Genomic DNA, 9,147 nt, shown 5'->3' on the forward strand with positions numbered 1-9,147 from the left:
ATGGATTATTACCAGTAATAATAACAACATGACAAACGCTCTAACACTCTGTGACTTACCCGATATAAAGAAGACAATTAACTTCATTAATCCCTCAATAGGGAAATTCTTGTTATATATGTAGACCCAAAATACAACCACACACAAAGGGCTCATAGACATACAAATGTGAAGACATGGTGGAGTGATAAGCAGCCATGTAGCAGCGCCCTGGGAGCAGTTTGTGGGTTCGATGCCTTGCTTAAGGGCACATCTGCAACCAACCAACCGGCCCACTTCATACTGTGGTCCATGCTGGACTTGAACCCTCCAGTTCTCATGCAAAGTCCCAACCAACGAGCTGGTAGCAAGAGCTACTTTGTTTGTTTCCTCTGCCCGGTCGCACAAGCGGTGAAATCGTCTCTATTGGACTGACACAGTACTTCAAGAGAAATCTGTTCGATGTGAGCGTGATTGTGTGTGGTCACAAGCACCATTAACCCAGCATTCATAGCATTTCATAGGATTAATCACAATTCAGTGCATGTGGTGCTCTAAACTGTGTTAAAGAGTTCAGCTCTTCACCATCACCTTTTCAGAGTAATGTCAATGCTCTTTTGCTGCACAACGTTGTTCGCTGGGCTGAGCAAAGACCATGTATTGTACAGGGTGAGACCTGCGTGATGTGTCATTTTTTATTCAGCCTAGTACAGGATCAAGACTGAAGAATAATTATTTAGGTTGTAATACAGAAAACACTTAGCTGCGGGCTAGATTAACCCTGCAGGCTTTTGCGACACTATTCATTCTGTTTATGAAAGATTTAGCTCGATTTGATTTCCTCTTTTTAAGCTTGTATTCTTGTCTTGACATCTTTTCCTAAAATACCAGTGAATGGCATTCGTAATTCAACCTGGACAAGAACACAATCAAGCAATCGCGGGATGAACCAGATCACTGAAAGCAAATAAGACTTTTCCCTCCCACAAATCCTTGAATAGCATCGCCATTTAAACATCAGTCTTCATGTGAGCTAATGTTTTCTGACATAGCATACTGTAGGGCCACTCGTTCCCCAATCACAACTCTTTCATGGAGCTCTTCCAAACGCCTTGTTGGAAGTTTAAAACCAATCCAGTTGTAATCTCCAGCCGTCAAAGAAATGCAGACAGATTTCTAAAGGCGTTCTTTCTGCAAGGTTGCTTAGCTACTCCCACGGACTGCAGGCTGAGATTTTCATGCTCTTTAGTGTTTAGTGTGAATGGACAGTAGCTTTCAGTCCATATCTCATTTAGGGTTTTTTTTTCTTAATAATGAATTTTGCACTGGTGCAAGAAGCTGTGAATTTCTTCACAATCTCCATGAAATTTGTAATCTCCCTGCTGTTGTTCCTTTATTTGATTCTGTGATAACTGCAAACTAAAGAGCAGAGCATAATTGAATCACAGACCTGGTGGTAGTTTTATGGAAATAGCTCAGCATAGCAGCACCATAACATTGGATTTCTGATGCTGCGTGTTTATGTAAACCGGTGAACTTAGAAACCCTTTGCCCCGTGATGTATTCGGAGAAGCAAGGATATTATGATATAATCCATACTGTTGTATCTAGGCCAAGTAATCAACACTGCATAACTGGTAATGTTGACTGTTGTCAAGCTGTAAGCGCTTCAGTCGGTGCTGTATAAGTTTATGCTTCAGTGTCTCCATGCAGGTTTTTTGGTGCTCTCCAAAGACATACATGTTTATCACCGATGGAACCATCAATTATTAATAGGTTAAATAATACATGTCATACTTCCGGTGGATGTTTTAGATGAAACAGCGCTGCATACAATATATAATGGCACGGTGAGTAATGCAGCACGTGTTTTTCTTTGTAGCACAGTGCAGTTAATGCTCAGCAGTAACTTGTGTATCTGTGTGTTTGCTGTGGTAGTGTGTAAGGTAGTGTATGTTATGTATACACTGTTTCCATGCATCCATCCATTTTCCAACTTATCCTCATTGGTGTCACAGTGGGGCTGGAGCCAATCCCAGCTGACTTTGGGCGAGAGGTGGGGTACACCTTGGAAAAATCGCCAGCTCCATCACAGGGCACATAGAGACCAACAACCATTCATGCACATTCACACCTATGGGCAATTTACCACCAATTAAGTCACCAATTAACCAATTAACCTGCATGTCTTTGGACTGTCAGAGCGAGAGTACCCAGTAAGAACTCATGCAAGCTACACAAAGCTGAGGTTCGAACCAGAAACCTTCTTGCCTGGGTGGCACAGGAGACAAAAACTCCAGCTGATGGGGAGACAAATGCTACAAAGTCTGCTTTACAGTATATTGAGGTAGCTGCAGAGTTGGAGGCAGAACCCCAAACAAAGCCATAAATGCTGTTGGTCGAGTCTTTGTACAAAGTGAAAATGAGTTGAATATCTGCGTCCAATAAGTGAGTAGTGAAGGGCAAGACCAAAACAAATGGACATGGGTGGCTGGAGCCTGGTGGCATCTTGTCTACATGGAGTCAACATCATTCGATTTTAGAAAGCTAAAATTGAAAATGCTTTTTTAAGATCTTGTGAATGAGCTGTATTAATATCATTTCAATATGTGATGAGTAATTTGTTTTCTTTCTTTGTAAATCCCATGGTAGTCTGTAACTTTACCTTGATCACCTTAAATGTTTGGATGGATGTCTGAGGGCCACCAAATCTAATTATTTTTTCTGTTTGCTCGGGGTCTTTTGGGATATAATTTGGAAAATTCAGTAAAAATAATTATTTAAAAAGACAGAAAGGATGAAAATGTTAATAAATTGGAATGATTTTTTTCTTCATGGGCATGTTGTACGCTGCTGGAAAAAAGCATCGTGAGTTGGTTGAATCTGGGCCAGAGAATCCTCTGTGAGATGACATCAGTTGACTTTACAGCTCAAACAAACACACAAACATGTCCAGGGGCACCCACCCTTCATCTTCAATGTTCTCGGTGGATGGAAGTAATTCAATTATGTCCCAGCACGTTTGTGTTTGTTTATCCATATTGCAGCAAAGCCTGATTTAACTCTCCTGAGATATCACACAGGATCAGCAGATGTTGCGTAGACCTCTGTGACCCCATAACTTCCACAGACATGATCTGTATGTGTGTATGTGTATGTGTGTGTGTGTGTGTGTGTGTGTGTGTGCAGTAGCTTGCTGAGGCATAGCTACACTGGCAGCTTCTTTTTTTCCCCTGCTTAGCCTGTGAGTAATGTTGAGACCAGAGCGCGGGGGCTGGGCCATGAGGGTTCATTAACTCAGCTGAAGCCTGATGAGCTGGAAAACTCCTAACCTTCAATGTTTTAGCCCAGTAAAAAGCTCCACAGAGCACTTTAATTTTCCCCAGCATGGCAAATAGCCTGAGTCTATGTTGAGGCCTTCTTTCATTTTTGAACACTGATTAACAGATAATAGAAAGAGAGGAGAAAATAAAGGTGCACTGCTGTCAGTGCATCCATATCAGTTCCTTGATTTGGATGTTTTACAAAGCTCCATCAGGTTACATGACAGGAAGAAAAGATAAATATTCAATAAAAAAGGTTAAATTAATACTTACCTAAAGTTAACTTTTGCATTTCATTTGGACCACACATAATTCTTTCTGACAGTAATGTTTTCTTCTCAGGACCACTGCATGTTGTCTTGAGCTGACAATAATGTGGCGTGGGAGAGCTGCACATATTGACTGTGAGCTGACCACAGTATTTACTGCCCAGAGGCTCCACTTCCAGATGACTGCAGACAACTGCTTCGCTTGACCTTGGCTTGACTAGCAGGCCGAGACCTGACCTGTCAAGTACGGTTCACGGGGATGTTTAAGGTCGATGATGGAGAGTTTCAGCCGAGTCTGTTTGGTGCTTGTTGAGCTTGAAAGTGATAGTATGTGCATAAATCAGTGTGACATGTGGCTGTCGTTTCTAAAAGTTTCAAAGCCTTGACCTTCTACATCCAGATCTAAGACAAAGCTTCACATGAATAACTTGTGGTTCATAGGCTCACACTTGGGGTTAAGAGTTGGCATGCAAAGTTACAGCTGAGTGCAACTAGTAGTACACATCCTGCAAATAGGAGAAAAGACATTTTAAAAGTTTTGTTTTGTTGGGGAATGCACATTTGCTTTCCAGTAGAGAGTTTCATGGGAGTTTTTTTAGCAGGACTGAACAAGCCTTCATCACCAGTGTGTAGGTGAGAAGGGTGTGATGGAAGTCCTCCGTACATCTCCAGCGTCTATCCAGAAAACCACATATTTAAAGAAGATAGTTTGAGTATGAAGATTGAGAAAGGAGGTGCGTAGTTATTTACAGTAGCATAAGACTGTCCTTTACTGTGTAACTGTTCCTGAAAAAGGGTCTTAAGACTGGAGATTTCCCAATCAGAATTAGCTCACTGTCCCAAAAACAGGACTTTGACTTTGGTGGCAGCGAAGCTGGATTGTCAACCAGCAAAGTGGGCAACTGCCCCAAGATCCTAGACCATGATCCCAGATTCATGAGGACCATGAAATATCCTTCCTTGAATGGTAGTTCAATCTGTAAGATGATCCCTGTGTCAAAATCTAGTTTTGTACCTTAGTATAGGAACACAATGCACAAAGAGCGCTCACCTGGGGCAGGTTAATCCAACTACGGCTCTACAAATGGTTCATGATTACTGCACCATACTAAAAAACTGCAAAACCTCACAGTGTATAGGGACATACAGTATTCAATAAGAGGCCGAATCAGTGTCAGAGCAGAGACAATGAGATGCATGGAAATATTTCAAAATGTTTACATTGCTCCTGAGGCTGAAACGCAGCTGCAGTTAAGTATGCAAAGCTGGAAAGTAACAGGAGGCTTTGCAGACATTAGTGGTACAAAGATTGTAGAAATACCACTTGGGTAATAACTTGGTATTAAATCATAACAGCAGAATGGGGGATACAAGCAGCTCAAACAAGACTTTCGCCTTGTATTCTTTCCCCATGCCCCACATTTAAGCACACAAAACGTTTCTCCCCTCGGGGCTCAACCTCAAGTGGTCCTCATGAGTTCAGTTATGGTGCAAATATCAGACAGGGCTAAGAGCTGTATTAGTGTACTTAAACAAACCTAGTAATGGGTTTTGTCCAGAGGGAGAGATAATCCAGCCACTAAGTGGCAGTGTTGTTCCAGTGATGATACAATACCAACAGAGCATGCAGAGTGGGACCAGCGGGAGCAAATCCATGTTCTACACGTGAGATTACAACATGCTTAACTCACCAGCCAACCTTTGTGTATAAACCAACACCCAGAACAACAGAATATAATATATTATCACTAAAGCTCACTGTACGCTTGCCCTTACTCTCTTTCTTACCTAATTCTGTTTCATCTTTCTCACATCACCTCTGACTATAAAGCCGACAAGCCCTCCTGGCAGATGTCATTACCAATCCAGACTGTTTCTCTGTGACATATCGTGTCACCATGGACATACTGACTGCTCCCACTTGGCCCATCCACGTAGCACAAGGCACAGATCAGATATCATACAATTCATCATAAATTGTGATGTTTCTGACTCATCTGAGTTGCACTTTAGCCTTGAGCTCGAGTGAAACTGGCACTGAAAAGTAGCCAGAAAACGATTGCTTTGATATGTTGTACTAACAGGAGGAGGATGAAAGCCAAATCAGAGTTGATGAATTAAGGGTGGCAAGTAACACATTTATTCTTAACTGCTGCCTTTTAGCAAGGCAGTATATTTCGGGCTTTCCTGCCACGCTCATTTGATATTACGTAACCTCAATAAACTCTATCAGGAACTTGTTTTTAGAACAAGCATCAGCATTTTTCTCTCTTGTTACTCATTTTACAATAGAAAAATGAAACTTCGACACACAGATACAGATGTTTTACTGGATATTTCATCATGGGAGTTTCACTCGAGGTGAGTAATATTAGCGGGGTTTCCTGGAAACATACAACCTCTGTCACTATGACTGGAAGGATAAAGGTATTAGTGAATGTTGAGGGTTTCCTCATGATACCACTGCTACTCTGGTGCTGCAACAATGATTTCCCTTTTGGTAACTACATGTTTCCCCGTGGTACTGAGGTGTCACTGGCATGTGTGTGAAGTCCTCAGGGAAACATAAACACATGCAGTCACTCTGGGAAAAGCCTGCTCTGCAAAGTGCCAACACTTTTCTCTCTTTTAGCATCAGCAGCATTTCACCTTAATTTGATGTCAAAGTAAAACTTCACATGAAAGACAAATGAGGCCTAATTTATGGTGCTCTATGTCTTTGTGTCTCCGGTTTGCCTGAGGTGAAACAGCCATTCAGGAATTCCTACAAACAATGCTCCACCTCTACTAAGTAGAAGTTCACAGATTTGTCATGCAATGCCTGTAGGAATACAGTGAATTTTCTGCTCTGCCGCAAAATCGCTTTATGCTCCACTGGCATTCCTCTTGCCCGTTTGTTGGGGCAGTGCACAGCCTCATGTGATTTATTGAGCTTGATTGCGAGACGAGCAGCAATTCACTGCCTCCCTGCCATCATTAACAGTGTGTAATCCTGAAACAGGCCTAATTTTTTATTGTTCGTTCCCTTCATTTCTTGCTGAAATGTGTTTTTCTCCACAGCTCAGATTCTAGTCTCGACATATGCCCTTGTTTAGTCGAAAAACTTTTTCGTGTGCAATTGTGGAACATTAAACCAGTAAGGTGCATGTGAGGATGTTGTCTCTGGTACGCCTCCATCACATCATCGCCCACAGTGTCACTTCTAACAGAGGAGAAGGCAGCAAACACTTCCTTTTCAAGTGATTTCTTTGGGAAATGAAAGGCATTGTGAGAGAGAAACCCAGAAAATGAGGAGGAATTACAACAAGGTAGCCACGCAAGGCACCGGGACTTGGAGATGATGAAAAAGAAGCCCACTTTAGAACAGAGAGCCCTACAAGTCCCCATGTTATCAAAGCCAATGCAGGAGGCAAAGCTCCTCCCAACTTTCAGTCATTTCATGCCCTCACATAGCTTCTCATCTCCGCAGAGAGGTGAAGTTTGAAAACAGATAAATAGTTCACCCCATTTAGCGGCAAAGTCGAACACCTTTATTTCCCCACGAATGTTTGTTCATTGTAGCTGGGTGGCGCCTCATCCAGAATTTGTGCCTTTGCTTGTTTGTAAAAAGGGATGTGCAATGGCTACTAAAAATAGCTCCATTGACCCACTTTTTCAATAGGACTCACTGGCATTGTTAAAAGGAATAGATCACATCACACAAGACCTTTAACAGAAACCTCTAGTCATCATCTTTTCAATATAGTCTTGAGCTTACGACGACAATACCCGCAACATGCTTTTCTTGTATTTAAATGTTCAGCTAGGCCAGTCTCTGGTTTCAATCAGTTTACTACAAAGGCCATGCATTGTGGTTTCTCCAGTGTCAATAATCTACTTGAACATGGACAGGACTGCCTTGAAAATACTCTCATACTAGCGCTGTAATAACACGTCTTTATTATGTGTCTTTTATTAGTGAGACCCAGTCTCCAGGCTGGTGATTTCAGGGACCATGGGTACTTGAACTGTAGAGGGTACTAGTGCAGTTACTGGAAAGATTAATCGGCTAATTAGAAAAAGGAGGAAAATAACCATCCAAAGTAGTGTTATGCTGATCTATAGTAAAAATACAGCTACAATGATCACTAAGCTATACCTGCTTCAATAAGCTACTGCACAGGATACACCTCCCACCAACCTGAGTCAGTTGTAATACCTTAACATCATGTGAGAATGCATGGAAATAATTACCTTAAAGTGATGAATAGGCCTACATGGTTGAAATTGTTAGCTAAGAGAGGAAAAACATTTGAAATAATATGGCAAATGTAATTGGATAAACCATTTAAATAATTTGCTGAATATAACAGATTAACAGGCGAATAAATTAGCTAAAAGTACTGGATTAAAGGAGCAGGGTGTAGAATTTTGATCTAGTGGTGTAATTGTGTATTGCGATGGTCTTATTTCACCCTGTACTGAACGAAAAACTATATACCCAAAAAGGGCTATGTACATGCCAACGGTTAGTTTATCCGTTCTGGGCTCATTCTAAGGTAACAAAAACAGAATAATCCTTATTTTCAGGAGCTTATACACTAATAAAAACATAGTTATACATGTCATATTCTATTTGTACCATATTCTGCAAATAGAGCCTGATAAATCTGACACACTGAACCTTTAATGGTTTAAAGATGCAGCTTCTCTCACTCCAAGTGTTTGTGGTAAGAATGCACACTTGACCAAATCAACAGTGACTATTTAATTGTATGAAAACATACTCAACAAAATATCAACTTTTTGTGGTGTTGCTAAACATCCACTTTAAAATCAACTTAAATTAACACTTTTGGAACATGATTGGTGTTGATGGAGGAATTTGAGCTCATGGGGATTTTGAAGTATAATGAAAACCACTGACCTGCAGGGGAGCTGTAGGGACATGTGTAAGCCATTTAGTTGTTTAGATCAGTGGCTGAGTAAAAGGTCCAAAGCAGTGGAGGGCAGTAAATGGCATGTATCCAGGACAGTCTGCTGACTTTTCTCTTTTCTGATTGAAGTCTCTGGACTCTTCTCGGAGCGGAGTGATAAATCAAAAGCTACAAAAGGGGAGCTTAGAAATTCTTCCAAAGAAATCTAGGCATGGGGATACAAAACAAAGGCTAATAAAATGCACTTTATAATACTCAGAGGATTCATTATCTTCTCTTCCTACAGTTCATGCTGCAGTATATATATATATATATATATATATATATATATATATGCTGCTTTGTTAAAGATCTGCTAAACCCACATTATTATGTACTCATGAATGGTTCTGCAATAATAAAGACCCTCTGAACTAAACATTTTCTCCAAAGTGAGCTGCAAGTCATCTAATAGAGGCGATGATAAGTGTAAAATCCTGGACAACTCCCCTGACACCTTCTTGTAGATCTGAATCCAGAGAGTGCGCTCTGAAGTGCTGCACTTTCATGGGAGAAAAAAAAAAGAGGCCTGCTCCTATGGCAACAGAAAATCAGTTTAAATGAAGACAAACAGGAGGCCTCTGAACCTCCACCTACGCGCGCACTAAAAAACACAACCTC

Source organism: Larimichthys crocea, chromosome XVII, assembly GCF_000972845.2.
Source record: "Larimichthys crocea isolate SSNF chromosome XVII, L_crocea_2.0, whole genome shotgun sequence".
In the NCBI taxonomy this organism is placed as follows: Eukaryota; Metazoa; Chordata; class Actinopteri; family Sciaenidae; genus Larimichthys; species Larimichthys crocea.